General features: G+C 38.1%; 1 long non-coding RNA gene across 1 annotated transcript in view; it reads left to right on the top strand.

The window, feature by feature from the left end:
- The first annotated feature begins 1,225 nt into the window (after nt 1-1,225).
- The window catches only part of LOC128627708 (uncharacterized), a 248,868-nt gene continuing 237,008 nt past the window's right edge, over nt 1,226-13,085 (top strand). Inside the window, exon 1 of the long non-coding RNA XR_008392001.1 lies at nt 1,226-1,312. This is a non-coding gene — a long non-coding RNA (uncharacterized LOC128627708). The remainder of the gene's footprint in view (nt 1,313-13,085) is intronic.

Genomic DNA, 13,085 nt, shown 5'->3' with positions numbered 1-13,085 from the left:
ATTTTTAATTCAAGAGCCAATTGCTCTGGACAGTGGGCTGTGCTTGTCTAGGTCAACATTTGAATAATTCCCAAACTTCTGATTTGCTCCTCTTTATTTTTATTTTATTTAAAACCCTAGCAGTCAAGTTTCTAGAAAGAGTTGCCACGTGTAGAGTCCCCTAAAATGCAGAGATTAACACATTCTCAGTTGGGCGTCTTTATTGTGTGAGTCCCGGGAGCTGGAACTCTAGGAAACATGGAGACGTGAATTTATATTTCAACTAGAAGCTTTTGTAATCAGCTCAAGTTTCTGCAAAAAGTGACACCACTACCCCTTCTTACACTCCACCCTAATTGTATGCTCTTATTATTGAATGCAAGGCATATCCATTGTGTATTTATTAAGCACTCACATGATGTTAGGCAATTCCTCTTAAATGCAAACATACACAAGTTTTACTCAAGTCTCCATTCTTGTTCTCAACCAGTTCACAATCTAGAAGAAGTAGACATGTGAAAAGTAAACTGCAATTCTATGTGAAAAGTGCCAGGCATTTTCTAAGTGGGGAGTGCAGGACCATAAATTGGTTATGGGAAAATACTGGAATGTCTATGTATATACATTTTTCAAATTTGTTATTTTAAATTTCACTTTTTGTACTTAATATACATAACATAAGTATAAATAAAGAAACTAAAAATTTAAATTCAAAATTTAAATTGTCTTTAACATGGAATGTGTTTACATTTTTATCTCATGTCAATGTTTTCATAATACATGTGGGAACTAGCATCATATGGTAATGTTCATACTGTGCACGAAAGGTTTGGAAACTTTCATTTTAGTCTTGGTTATACCGCCAGTGTGTCCATAAATGAGTACTTAATCTTTAAACTATCTGGTAGTGTAAGTCTTATCTCTTCCTCTTTATTCCTTCTCCTCCTAAATAATAAGCATCTATTAAAAGATTACTATGTACCAAGAACTTTGCTAAGCAATGTATTAATCCATTAGATAGGTATAAAACCTCCTGAGGGAGAGACTATAATCATCCCCATTTTACAAATGAAGAAACCGAAGCCAGTACAGATTAAGTAACTTGTTACTTATTAAGTAACAGATTAAGTAAGGGGGCAAGCTAAAAGTCTGAAGATTGGATTAGTGAATTTCTAAAATATGTTTTAATTCTAACTTTGTTGACTTGCCTGTGGTGTTTCTAAGAGCTCATTTAATAAGTCATTGACATTTATTGAGCATCTACTACATCCGAGATGTTGTGCTAGGTATGGATTAAACCAAACTAAAAGAAGGCTCCGAGTCTATCAGTAAGGTAGGCACATACTCCTATAACTATGGAAACTCAGAGGAGAAAGTATGAACTGGACAGAAAATGCCATGAAATGGGATTTTAATATGAGTGCTGAAGTAGAGAATGACGGGTAGACAGCGCAAGGCAAGGAATCAGGAGAAAGAGGACTGCATTAGCCAGAGAGCAAATGTGAAAGAGAACGGCATGTCTGAGAAACGTCAAGTGCTGCAGCATGGTTCCATTCCATGCTGTGTATGGAGCTGGAGGTGGGGAGGCTCGAAGTGAGACAGGAGCCAGATCCTGAGTAGTCTTCTTTGTTGGTGTGGATTTTAGCTTGCAGTGGATGAGTAACTGAGGGATTTTAAGGGGTGAAATTATATGACCAGATGTACATTTTAAGGTTGTATGTATGACTGGTGTGGAGATTGGAGGGGAGGGGTGGGAAACTGGGAGTCTAGCTTTAAGAGTATTGCAATTATCTTTTAATTCACTTATTCATTTATGCCATTCTATTTATGCATTCATTCATTTAATATATATTTTTTGTGTGTGCCTACTATGTCCAGTCTATATACTACGTGGCATTTGAACTATATGAGTGAAAAAGAAAGGCTAAAATCCTTGCCTTTGAAGAGCTGAAATTCTAACAGAGTTTAAGTATAAATATGAGGAAGGACATAAATATGGTTATGTGGGCACAAATCCAAGAGGAGATGGATTGGTGGAAACTGGTAGGACCAGTGGTTAGCACTGAATCATGGATTCCTGAAAGAAGTGTGGAAAACCCATAGAGAATCAATCCTTGAAAAATGGAAAGTGATCCCAACAACTGAAAAGGGATTTTACTGCTTGAGAAAAGTGGGAGAAGGTAGTCAAACTGATTTCATGGATGCTAAAGGTGGAGCAGAGAGGAGTCGGTGGCCCCTGGGAACATTCTGTGGGTGATCAGGATGATTCATGAGACTGATGATTGTCACCTGCCTGCTACTGCCTGACCTTTGACCCCACTGGTTTCCACCACAAAACTTCCTCTTGAAAGTTTTGATTTGATGTTTGGTAGAGGAATAAAAGTAATGTTACTGGCAGCTATGATCATAGAAGGGACTTCCCGAAAACAGAACAACTGGACATAGATATTTAATACTGTGAATTTATATTTTCAGGCAGTATATAAAGCTCAAGCCTTTAATCACAGTAAGAGTCAGGTCTATCTATTTCAAACTTTAGAGAATAATATATCAACTTTGTAAATGAAAAGACATAGCAAGTTTACATAGAGTTGAAATCACAGTGAACAATTTGCAAATGAGTCTCAACAGGTAACAATGCTATTTTGTCACATGCCATCCTCCTTGACCTGCCAAGGTATATAAAGCTTTGTAGAAATAACCAACAAAGGGAAGTTTGGTAAGGGGGTAGTTGGAATACCAGATCTTCAGGGCTCTTTCTAGCCTTGACGTTGACTCCTTTGAGGTAGACATTGGGGCAGATTCTTGACTTTTGTGTGCTTGTCTGTCCATTGGGAGAAAGGCAGTACTTGGCACCTGGACAGGGTTTGCAAAGTGCATTAAGAGTCTGAATTGAAAGGTTGTAACATCAAACATAAGTAGATAGTGTTCTATTTTAATTGACAACATGAATAAGAAGCTGAAACATCTCTGAATAAGCATCTTTTCAGAAATGGGGAATGATTGGCAGAGGCCCAGAAGGCATGGTTCCGGCCATTGCAACTTCACATCTGCAGGACAGCTTTGGAGCTGGCCTCAGATCCTCGTCAACTTGAAGGCATATGAGAGGGAAAGTGAGCAGAGCTCTCCTCTTCTACTGCCCCCTATGACATTCTGCTGAAGTAACTTTGACTCCCTGGGGCTGTTAGTACAAATTTAGAGAAGGCATCAGTCCTGGGGAGATCAGTGATAAAATGTTAACAACAGGGGAAGAAAGGGTCTTTGTTTATTTTTCCTTTTTCTGGTGTATGGCTAAACAGGTTAAACACCTGTGAGAAGAGGGTGCTTTAGGGACACCCTCGTGCTGAAATTGTTCCTGGGTGTCTTGGAGATTGCACTCCTCTCCTTGTGCAGTGATTAATTGCCACTTCATCGCTGGCGAGGCTGGCAGCGAGGAGCAGGGCCTTCACCTGCAGGTGTTGCCATGGCAAAGGACACTTAGAATAGATTCAGGCAACATTAAAAGGCAAAAGTGAAAATGAGAATAAGTGGGAAGTAGAAGCTTGATTTGAGGAGACATTTGCATAGATCGAATTTCCTCCCTCACAATAGCCATTGCCAAACTCAACATCAACCTCACCTTTTCCCTCCTGGCTATTGAGCTCCTCTGAGTCCTGATAACCTGGCACAGAAGCTCATGTTTTACAAAATTAAAAAAAAATTAAATATAGAAAGATGTGCTTTTAACAAACTATAAAAAATATTCTGCTCATAGGAGACATGGTTTGGTTTCTCAAACCCAACAGAATTAATAAATTGTGAAAGGAGAATTAGTTTATGGACTCTATAAAAAATTTCTTTTTCTCTATTCAAGAATCAGCTAGCAAAGCAGCTCATTTAATCTGCTACCCTGGATTTTTCTCTCATTCCCACCTTCTTTACTGTCCATGTGGCTTCTCAAAGAAGCCAAGCCACATTTCTTTTGTGTCACTCAGAAAGACTCTGCCTTAACTTTCACTTGGCTTGCACATTGAATTCAATTTTCTCTTTCTTCCTTACTTTTACATTTTTGCCTATTATTCAAAATAACCTAGTTTATTCACTAAGGTTTCCCAGAGTTTGAGGGTATTTATGGTCAGATTTACTACAAGTCATTATCCTCTATGTTAGAAAACTGTGTCTATATATCTATCTGTATATTTTAGGAATTTCCAGTTAATGCCAGTGACAGAGTCCCTTTTTTTTTACTTTGAATGCACTTTATCTCCATAGTGATATTAATAATGATGACAAATATGCATTGGCTGCATAACTAGTCACATCAGAGTCCTTAGGGGTGAGATGTAACGTTCAGGTGCTATCGCCAAGCTACCGAGGGCTGAGGAATCATGTTGGGAAGGTTCAAGGGATGATTGGGAAGGCAATACTTATTCCATCGTGGATATCCTGTACATATTGGTCTTCTAAATGTCTTAGGAGTTTTTATAAAAGAAATGTGCCAGGCCTCTCGCTGCTCTTTCCAGCAGTGCAGAGTGAAGTGTGGGCCTTGGTCAGGTTGGGCCTGGGCCCAGCATCTGTGGTAATCTTCTTTATGTACCTTCTGAATTGAGAAAGATCAACTCACTCTTAGATGCTCTTTCTACTAGGAAACAGTTTTTAAAAGAAGATGATGTTCCTTAAAATGGGGAAACTTGCAAATGACTCAGATGCATACAGTGAAATCATGTTGTTGGTAAGCAGTTGGGCTGGCAGAAGCATCATCTGGATATGTTGGAGTTACCACCTGGGTGCTTTCTGGTCCTTTGATTTTATTTCATTTTCCTGTTAAACTGGAAGAAAAAGTTCTTTGACAATGAATCTTCTCTTATGTGATCTGGGGTCTGATTAACCTTGCTTGGCTGATCTTAAAAGTCAGTTCAAGTAAACAAAGGACCTTTCTCAAGAAAGGTCAGTGGAAGGTTGCCCTGTGACATCTGTTCTGAGCTAGAACCTGGAAAGGATTCCTAGGCTTCTTGATGAGAAAATGTCATTTAAATAAATGGACCAAAAGAAGAAAGGGAAGAAAGATAAATGAGGAGGGTGTGGCACTGAAATCCATTTCTACTGTATGGAGAGGTAAATGTAGGCCCTAAGTTTGCTATGTGCAAACAAAATAGCCTCCGAAGTGAGGCTAATGTTAACGTGATTTGATGTTTGAAGGTTAGCATGATACAATTTGCCAAACCATTTTTTTTACATACTGTTTACTTGAATTGTCACAAACTTTCCGAATATTTGATCAAATTTTGGTCTGGATATAATGTCTTTTTAAAAAGATTTTATTTCATCTTCAGAGAGAGGGGAAGGCAGGAAGAAAGAGATGGGTAGAAAGATCAATGTGTGGTTGCCTCTTCTGCACCCTGACTGGGAACTGAACTTGTAACTCTTTGGTTCAAGGTCACACACTCAATCCACTGAGCCACACCAACCAGGGCTGGATATACTGTCTTATCAACACATTATGTGTGAAACTGAGGCACAAGAGTGCATTACTTTCCAATGAAGTTCTCCTTTATTTCATACTCACACTATCTTATGGTAAGGACCGGAAGTTCTTTGATGGGACAAAAAGAATTAATGCCAAGGTTGAGTGAGTTACAGCCACTAACACCTAATTAAAATGATTTTGTGCCAGTTGCTTGTGTTGGGCTGGATCCACACATAATATAATTTTAATCCTGTTTATATATACCCTCGGGATAGATTTGAGATCAGCATTGCCATTTAAGTGAGGTTAATCAAGCATACTCTATGCAGCTTTATTTCTCCATTGTATGTGAAAGGTGACCACTGCTGATGGGTTACCCAACTGGCCGCTCACTCTATTAACAAGAAAGACGTGGTTTTCATTGTCTGATCATTAACCCAGCCTCAGCCCCCGCGACTCCTTCTGCCTAGTCCTTGGAATAGTGCAGCTGTTGTCAGTCACAGAGGAGAACTCTAGTTAGGCACTGCTTTGCTTGGCTGTGGTTACATGCCTCTACACAAGGGGAGGGGGAGGGAGAAAAAGGGAAAAATACAACTCCCCTAAAAAGCAAACACCATTTTTTGTATGCCTGGCTCTGTTTATGTATATAAAATGGACATTATGGTGAAGTGAAAAAGACCCTCGTAAAAATCCTTCTTGAAAACTATTGTTGCTGACAGCCGTGACCTCTGTGAGTCTGCATGTTTACCCATAATTCATAATTAACAAAGACATTAGAACTGCCACATGAGAATTCTGGGCTTTATTTCTTTCTAACTGGGCAGTACTAATGCTGGAAGTGCTCCCAAATCAGTGATTTAACATTTCAGGAAATCTTGGAGAGGCAGCAGAAGCCTCCTTATATAGCTCATACGCTGGGACTTTGGTGATACAGATACGGCCGAGATAATTATTCAGTTCTCGTTATTGCTGTAGCTCTGCACCTGATCCCCGAGCCATTAGAGCACTCTGCAGGTTATTACAACTATCAAACATCAAGGTCTCTTTTCTAGTCTCTTGACTATGTGGTTATCATTTTACTTCTTTTAAATCCCCCATCTGCATAGAAAGCCTCTGTGTTTTTTACTGAGATCTGCTCACAGCCTTCCCCCACCCCCTTCTTTATTGCTCCCCAAATGGAGCCCTTTTCTTACCAGCACATTAGCATAAAAATATAAACCTCATGCTTCTCCACTTGTATTGTTTTTACACCCTCTCTCTTGTTTGATTTCCTCTTTGAGGCTGTGTGCACCTACACTTTAATTTGGGCAGCAAATGAGTCAGTGGAAGAGAATTCTCTCGCGCTCAAGGAGACCATCATAATATAATTTCAGATGATGGGAGTTGTCAGGGCCCATGTTTAACCTTCTGCTTAGTAGAGGACCCTCTTGACTTTATTGTATGTTTCTGTGTATTGCTGATTAGTTGGTACTATCTTAGATGGTACCAAAAAAATAGCAAATTACAAGAGACTACAATGACCGCTTGCAAAAGGGGGCTTTGCAATGTGAATGTATTTAATGATTCATTACTTTTAATCTCTGCACCAAAAACTGTACCCTTTCTTGAGATCTAACATGAAAAGCCATCTTTTTGCTGAAATATATTTTCGGTTTTGGTCAATCTAATGGTATAATAAGTGTGCTTCTAATACTTTTTCTAGACAAACTGACATGATTACAACCAGACAGCCCTGAATGTGCTGGTCACTGCGTCGGCTATGTAGAGGCAGGCAGTTGCTTATGATACATAAAGATAATACTATAAATTAAGAGTCTGAAGCAGACCTCTGTGGATTGCATTTTAAGTGAAAACAAGTTGCTATTTCTGGATGCTTTACATAGCCTCACTCCCCTTGGAAATCTTTATTCTGTGTGCGATCTCCACCAAACACCTGTAAAAAAAAAAGGCATTCCACTCACTGTAGGCCTATTTGATAAAAAAGCTAATCCACCAGGGGTGAGGGACAGTCACAGACAGTATGGTGGGGCTAAGAAACATATGGCTTCCTCGCTTAATATTGCTGCTCAGTTGTCCCACAACATATTCCCTTAAATGGGCACTAGCTCCGTAGCCAAATTATCAGACTAATAAAACGAATGAAAGTAGAGGCATCTTTTAGTGTTACCAAAAAAAAAACCCCAAACCCTAAATCACAAAACTTAACATTTTCTGTCCTGTGTATGTATGTGTATTGGGCGTAAAAAAATAAAATGCAGAGAGATTTCAAAGATAGGTAGTGTTTTTACAGTGAGTAGTGACAGTGAAGTGAATGTATGCTCTGAACTTCATAAAGAAACCATATGACGTTTCTAACTTATACAAGAAACTGGTCCCTTTTAAGATTTCCTCCTGCTCCTTTCTGTTGAATCAAGGAGGTTTTAAATATTTTTAAAAGTGTGTTCTTCTCCTTTGTTAAGTTACTGGTGCATGTGTATTTTCTTTCTTAGAAGCTAAGGAACACAGAACCCAATATCAAGTATATATCTATTTATGTAAATTCATGTATATTATTATGAAAGAAAATTAGCATTGGCTGTGAATTTAGTTTCCCCATAATCAATGATAGTGATAAGAATGCTTCACTGTAGGAACTTTGTATTACTGTTGAGTTATATAAATACATAGGGGTTACCCACTTCACATATAATTTCATTTTTGCTACTACATGCAATTCTTATTCCTTCATACACAGTGACCCCTAATATTAGAACTTGCTAGTTAAAATATTACTAATTATCTAGTCTGGCCCGCTAATTTAATGAGAAAACAGACGTGGGGAGGCCAAGTCACCTGCTCAGAGTCACACAGTCATCTAGTTCGTGGCAGACTTTGGTTGTGGTCTCTTGACCCTCATATTCTTTCTAGCACCTTGCTGTTTCCAATAATTTTATAATTATTGATATTCTGAAAGCAAGGAAAAGCACCTATGAATTTTCCCTCCAGAAGAAATGATGATTTGTTCTTAGCCATCCATTCTCTCATTGGTGAGAAAAATGCATAAGTTTGCAAGATGGCGGGCCTGCAATATAGAAAAGGTCTTTTCTTTGTATGACAACCAACTGACCCCTAAATGAATTGAACCTATGACCTCCTTCCTCATTAGCTCCCCAAAAAAAAAACCTAACTAGCCCAGAAACAATTGTTACAAGCAAGCTACAACACAAGTCCACCATGTTATTCCTGTGGGATTAATTAGAGAGCTAAAACAATGCTTTATCTTTGAAAGACATAGAAAATCATATTGTTATGTTCTTCTGGCTTGTGAACCTCTTGAAATTTTATGCAAAATTTTATGTAAGAGCAAATATACATTGCTCGGGGAAAAGCATTCCAAGTTTTCTTAAGATTTTCACAATATGTGTGTGTATGATCCAAAATAGGTTAAAAACAATTGTTCTCTTTTATGCTCCAGTGATTTGTGCTGATGTCATCTCTGGTGTTGGTACTCTACCAAAAGCACAAGATTTGCATTATGCTTTGCTACACTGGAGGAATATATTATTTCTATTTTTTTCTTGAGAAAAGAAGGAAGAGCCTGTAAATATCCACATGTGGCCTTTAAAATTGACACTAAATCAGTAAAGACTAATTTGGGATATTATGACAATTTAGTTAATGCTAGTTTGAGTAGAAGTGGATGTCACCCAAATCTTGAGTGCTGACTTTTGTACACAGTGAGGAAAATAATGCTGCCGGCTTCAATGTGGGGAACGCGATAGTTTCCAGGGGAAGGAAAGTACCACAGGCAAAGAATAAAATACTTGAATATTTGACAGCATATTTAACTTACTTAGATGCTATATAAGAATAAATTGTTAGCAGGACCTTTCTAGTCATCAGGGGGTTAAAGCACTATAAAGAAACTTTCATATGTACTTTGTTATCCAAGAGACAGATAGAGAGATGTCGTTTTACTGATATATTACATAAATCATGGTGCCAGCCAGAAAAACAACAGATGACCAATTTGTACAAAGCATTTTTCCTTATGTTACATTTATTTAAAATACATTAAATCGTTGTGCTAAAATTCAGGCAGCTGGCAGTCCAGGCAACCTTATAAGATTTGTGTTTTCTGGAGCCAGGCCCATTCATTTGGAAGGCGGATCGGTTGGGCTAGTATATTTGCTTAGTCATATGCCAAGCCCTTGGGGAGCACAGGTAGTCCAGAGTTTACCATGAATTCATTTTCGTTTTTATCAGAAATCTCCTGACAAATGGCAGTCAGATGGTCGACACTCATTTAATCCCAAGTGAAGTCATGAGTTAATGGTGCCAAGGCTCAACCCAAAGAAAAAAACCTCATATGGGATGGAATCTGAAAAATATGGCCCTTTTCCCGGCCCTTTTATCTCCTATTTCCTGTTTGTTGGCATTGATGGGATGCCTAGCTGACCTTAGGAATAAAAGTCAAGTCTGAGTTGAGTAGGCTTATATTAAACTAATTCAGGCACAGGCCTGGTTTGTTTATCAATTTTGGGTGTTTTCTCTTGCATTTTATTCTAGCACATAGCTTTTATCAAATTCTGAATAGGGCTGATAACCCTATCAAAAGCGTAAGAATCAATGGTACTGGTTTTATATCTACTCACTTTAACTAGCTTCCAGTGTCTACTGTCCACATTCAAAACTAATACTGAATAAACCAGGGTGAGAATAGAGAAGCCTATCTCAAATGGTCCAGTCTCCCGTTCTGCAGCTTCCTCAGTGACAGCTTAATCTCTAGGGATACAATGACCCTGGAGAATTGTGGTAGAGCAAATATCTACATAAATTAGTCATTCAATGTGAAGTTGGTTTCAACGAATTTTTCTTTCCTGTTGGTCAATAAACAGAAGTGGGAAGGGATTTCTTTTTTTTTATTTTAACATTTTTATTGTTATTCAAGTACCATTTTCTGCCTTTCCCCCTCCCCCTCCCCACCACCCCAGTCCTCCCCAACTCCCTCCTTTGTTTCTACCCTCCCCTTTTTATTGTCCATGTGTCCTTTATGATTGTTCCTGCAAACCCTTCACCCTTTTCCCCCATAATTCCCTCCTCTCCCCCCTCTGGCCAGTGTCAGCCTGTTCTCAATTTCTGTGTCTTTGGTTCTATTTTGCTTGCTTATTCATTTTGTTGATTAGGTTCCTGTTAAAGGTGAGATCACATGGTGTTTGTCTTTCACCACCTGCTTATCTCACACAACATAATGCTTTCCAGTGCTTTGTAGTTCTGTCTGTTCTTTAAGAAGCCAAATCCTAAATATCAAAGTGACCAAAAGTGATAGGATTCTATTTAGATTCAACCACCATTTCTGTGTCATTACTGTATTCACAACGTGCTGGGAACATGTTTCATACATTTTTAAGGACTTCAATATACTTTTTTCTTAGTAAACTGAATTAGAACATGAGAAAGAAATACAAAATAAAGTCTGTTCTCTCAGTTTATGATTGTAATGGGGAGATTTGTGTTTTGGGGAGAAATACAAACAAATGAAGAACAGACTCCGACCTTGAATTGTACCCAGAGGACTATCGAAATATATAATATAGACAGTCGTGACTGGCTAGAAAAAACAGAGGTTATGGAAGATCCTGTAGCTAAAGTGGTCATTATGGAAAATCTCTATTATAGAGACAAATGAAAGAGGTCTAAAATGACATAAGTTTTAAATTGTAGAAAATCATTAAGTGACATTGAGCTGGTTTAGGGTGATATGGCTGTAGACTAAATTGTAGAAAATAATTATACATGTAGGATGGGGAAGCATTTGATGGTGTTGGCTAGCAATGAGATCATCCTTATAGGTCCATAACACCACCATAACACCTCCTCATGTTCACCCTTGAACATGAGGAAAATTTACTTGTGGATACTTTAAAAAATTAGGTTAGTGGCTTCCCAGGCTGGATTATGTTAAAAAAAAAATAACAAGGTAGGGAGAAAGGAATTGATTTTTTTTCTTTTAAACTAAGGGTGTACTGCAAAGTAATGGGGCCAATCTTGAGGAATTGAAATATTTTCAGCACAAGAGAAGCCTGGAAATGAGACAAGTGAAGCATCTTCAGAATTGTAGTAGACCTAGATCGGAGATGCTGGAATCCAACTAGCAGAACGTATTCACGGCAGAGACCATCTAGGACTGTGAACCCAGGACAAGAAGATGCCCCAATAGATAGCTCTGACTGACTTTTAAAAGATTGAGATAAATTAAGGATTTCTTAATTTTATTTCAACTAGCAGATATATTATTTATATATAGTTAATTAGATCTGTTGCCATGTACTTTTGGAAGGATTAAAGTGTGATAGCCTAAAGTAGAGCATATATGCTTGTAGAATACCCTAAATTAGTAACAAATTACCTTGTGGAAAGTTAAACTTTTTATTACTGTCTGAATTTTTACTTGATTTGAAATCATACCCAACCATCATTTTTTTCATTTGAATGTATTAAACATCTTGAAAACTAGCGGGGTTTAAGTGCTAAAAAGAAAGGAATTAGGTGCATCGCAATCTTTTATGAAGAGATCAAAATCAGAATTGAGTTTAAGAGTCTTAGTTTCCTGTAACATTGAATTCTTATTTCCCCTCTCTCCTCCTGTTACCGCTCTTCCTCTCCCGCTCCCTCACTCTCTAATAATGAGTTTGAGTTCTTGAAGTATCAGAAGTCATTTTCTCATGCAAGGGGACTATATCTCTCTGTATCTTAACAAGGTGCAACATTTTAAGCAATTTAAAATAAAAATTATCTCCATCCTATCTGGATATACCAAGCATGGTCAAAGACAACACTAGAATATAGAAGTTTAATTAGGCTCTGGGGTATGAAGGACTTGAACATGAATCCTGGCTACTTTACTTACATGTTAAGGGCAAGTTTCTGAAACTCTTTGAGTCCTAGTTTCCTGATCTGTCAAATGTGTATAATAAATCATACTTTATAGACTTGTTGCCAAAATTAAATAAGATAACATATCCAAAGCACTTCACACAATACCTGGGGCACAAAGAGCCTGTAGCAAATTGTACCTTGTGATATGGCACTTACATTGGATTTCAGGCTTGGTTCTTCAGCTGTAGCTATTCTATTATCCTGGCCAGTGGAACATCCAAGAGACATTTCCCCATCACTGTTATATTAAAAAAATTATATACTAGACTTTAAACTCTAACAGATTATTGACTGTATCCTTGAGGAATAATTATTTAAAATGCAGATTAAAGCCTTGCTCTGCATCTGATCCTGTTGAATCCTTCTCCCATTTCTCACCCTCAGTGTGGAGCAACTTGGTCTTGCTGACCTGGCTTTGGCATTGCAGAACTCCTGGACCATAAATCCTCCAAATGGGTTAGTGTGCACACTCGATGGCTGTTTCTTTCCCTGACAAACTTTTTTTAAGTTGATTTTAGCAGGGTAGGAGGAGAAAGAGAAAAACAATGATTTGTGGTCCCACTTATTTATGCATTCATTGGCTGATTCTTGTATGTACATTGACCTGGGATTGAACCTTTAATCTTGGCATATCAGGTTGATGTTCCCAACTGAACTACCCTGCCAGGGCTCTCTGGCAGTCTTGCATTTTTATTACATGCAATCCATGTCCTGAATTCTAGTTAGCCATGGAGATTAAATA

The sequence above is a fragment of the Artibeus jamaicensis genome, unplaced genomic scaffold (genome assembly GCF_021234435.1).
Source record: "Artibeus jamaicensis isolate MK-2021 breed Jamaican fruit bat unplaced genomic scaffold, CSHL_Jam_final contig_465, whole genome shotgun sequence".
NCBI classification, from domain to species: domain Eukaryota; kingdom Metazoa; phylum Chordata; class Mammalia; order Chiroptera; family Phyllostomidae; genus Artibeus; species Artibeus jamaicensis.
The sequence above is the reverse complement of the archived record's forward strand: the minus strand, read 5'-3'. Positions and strand labels throughout refer to the sequence as shown.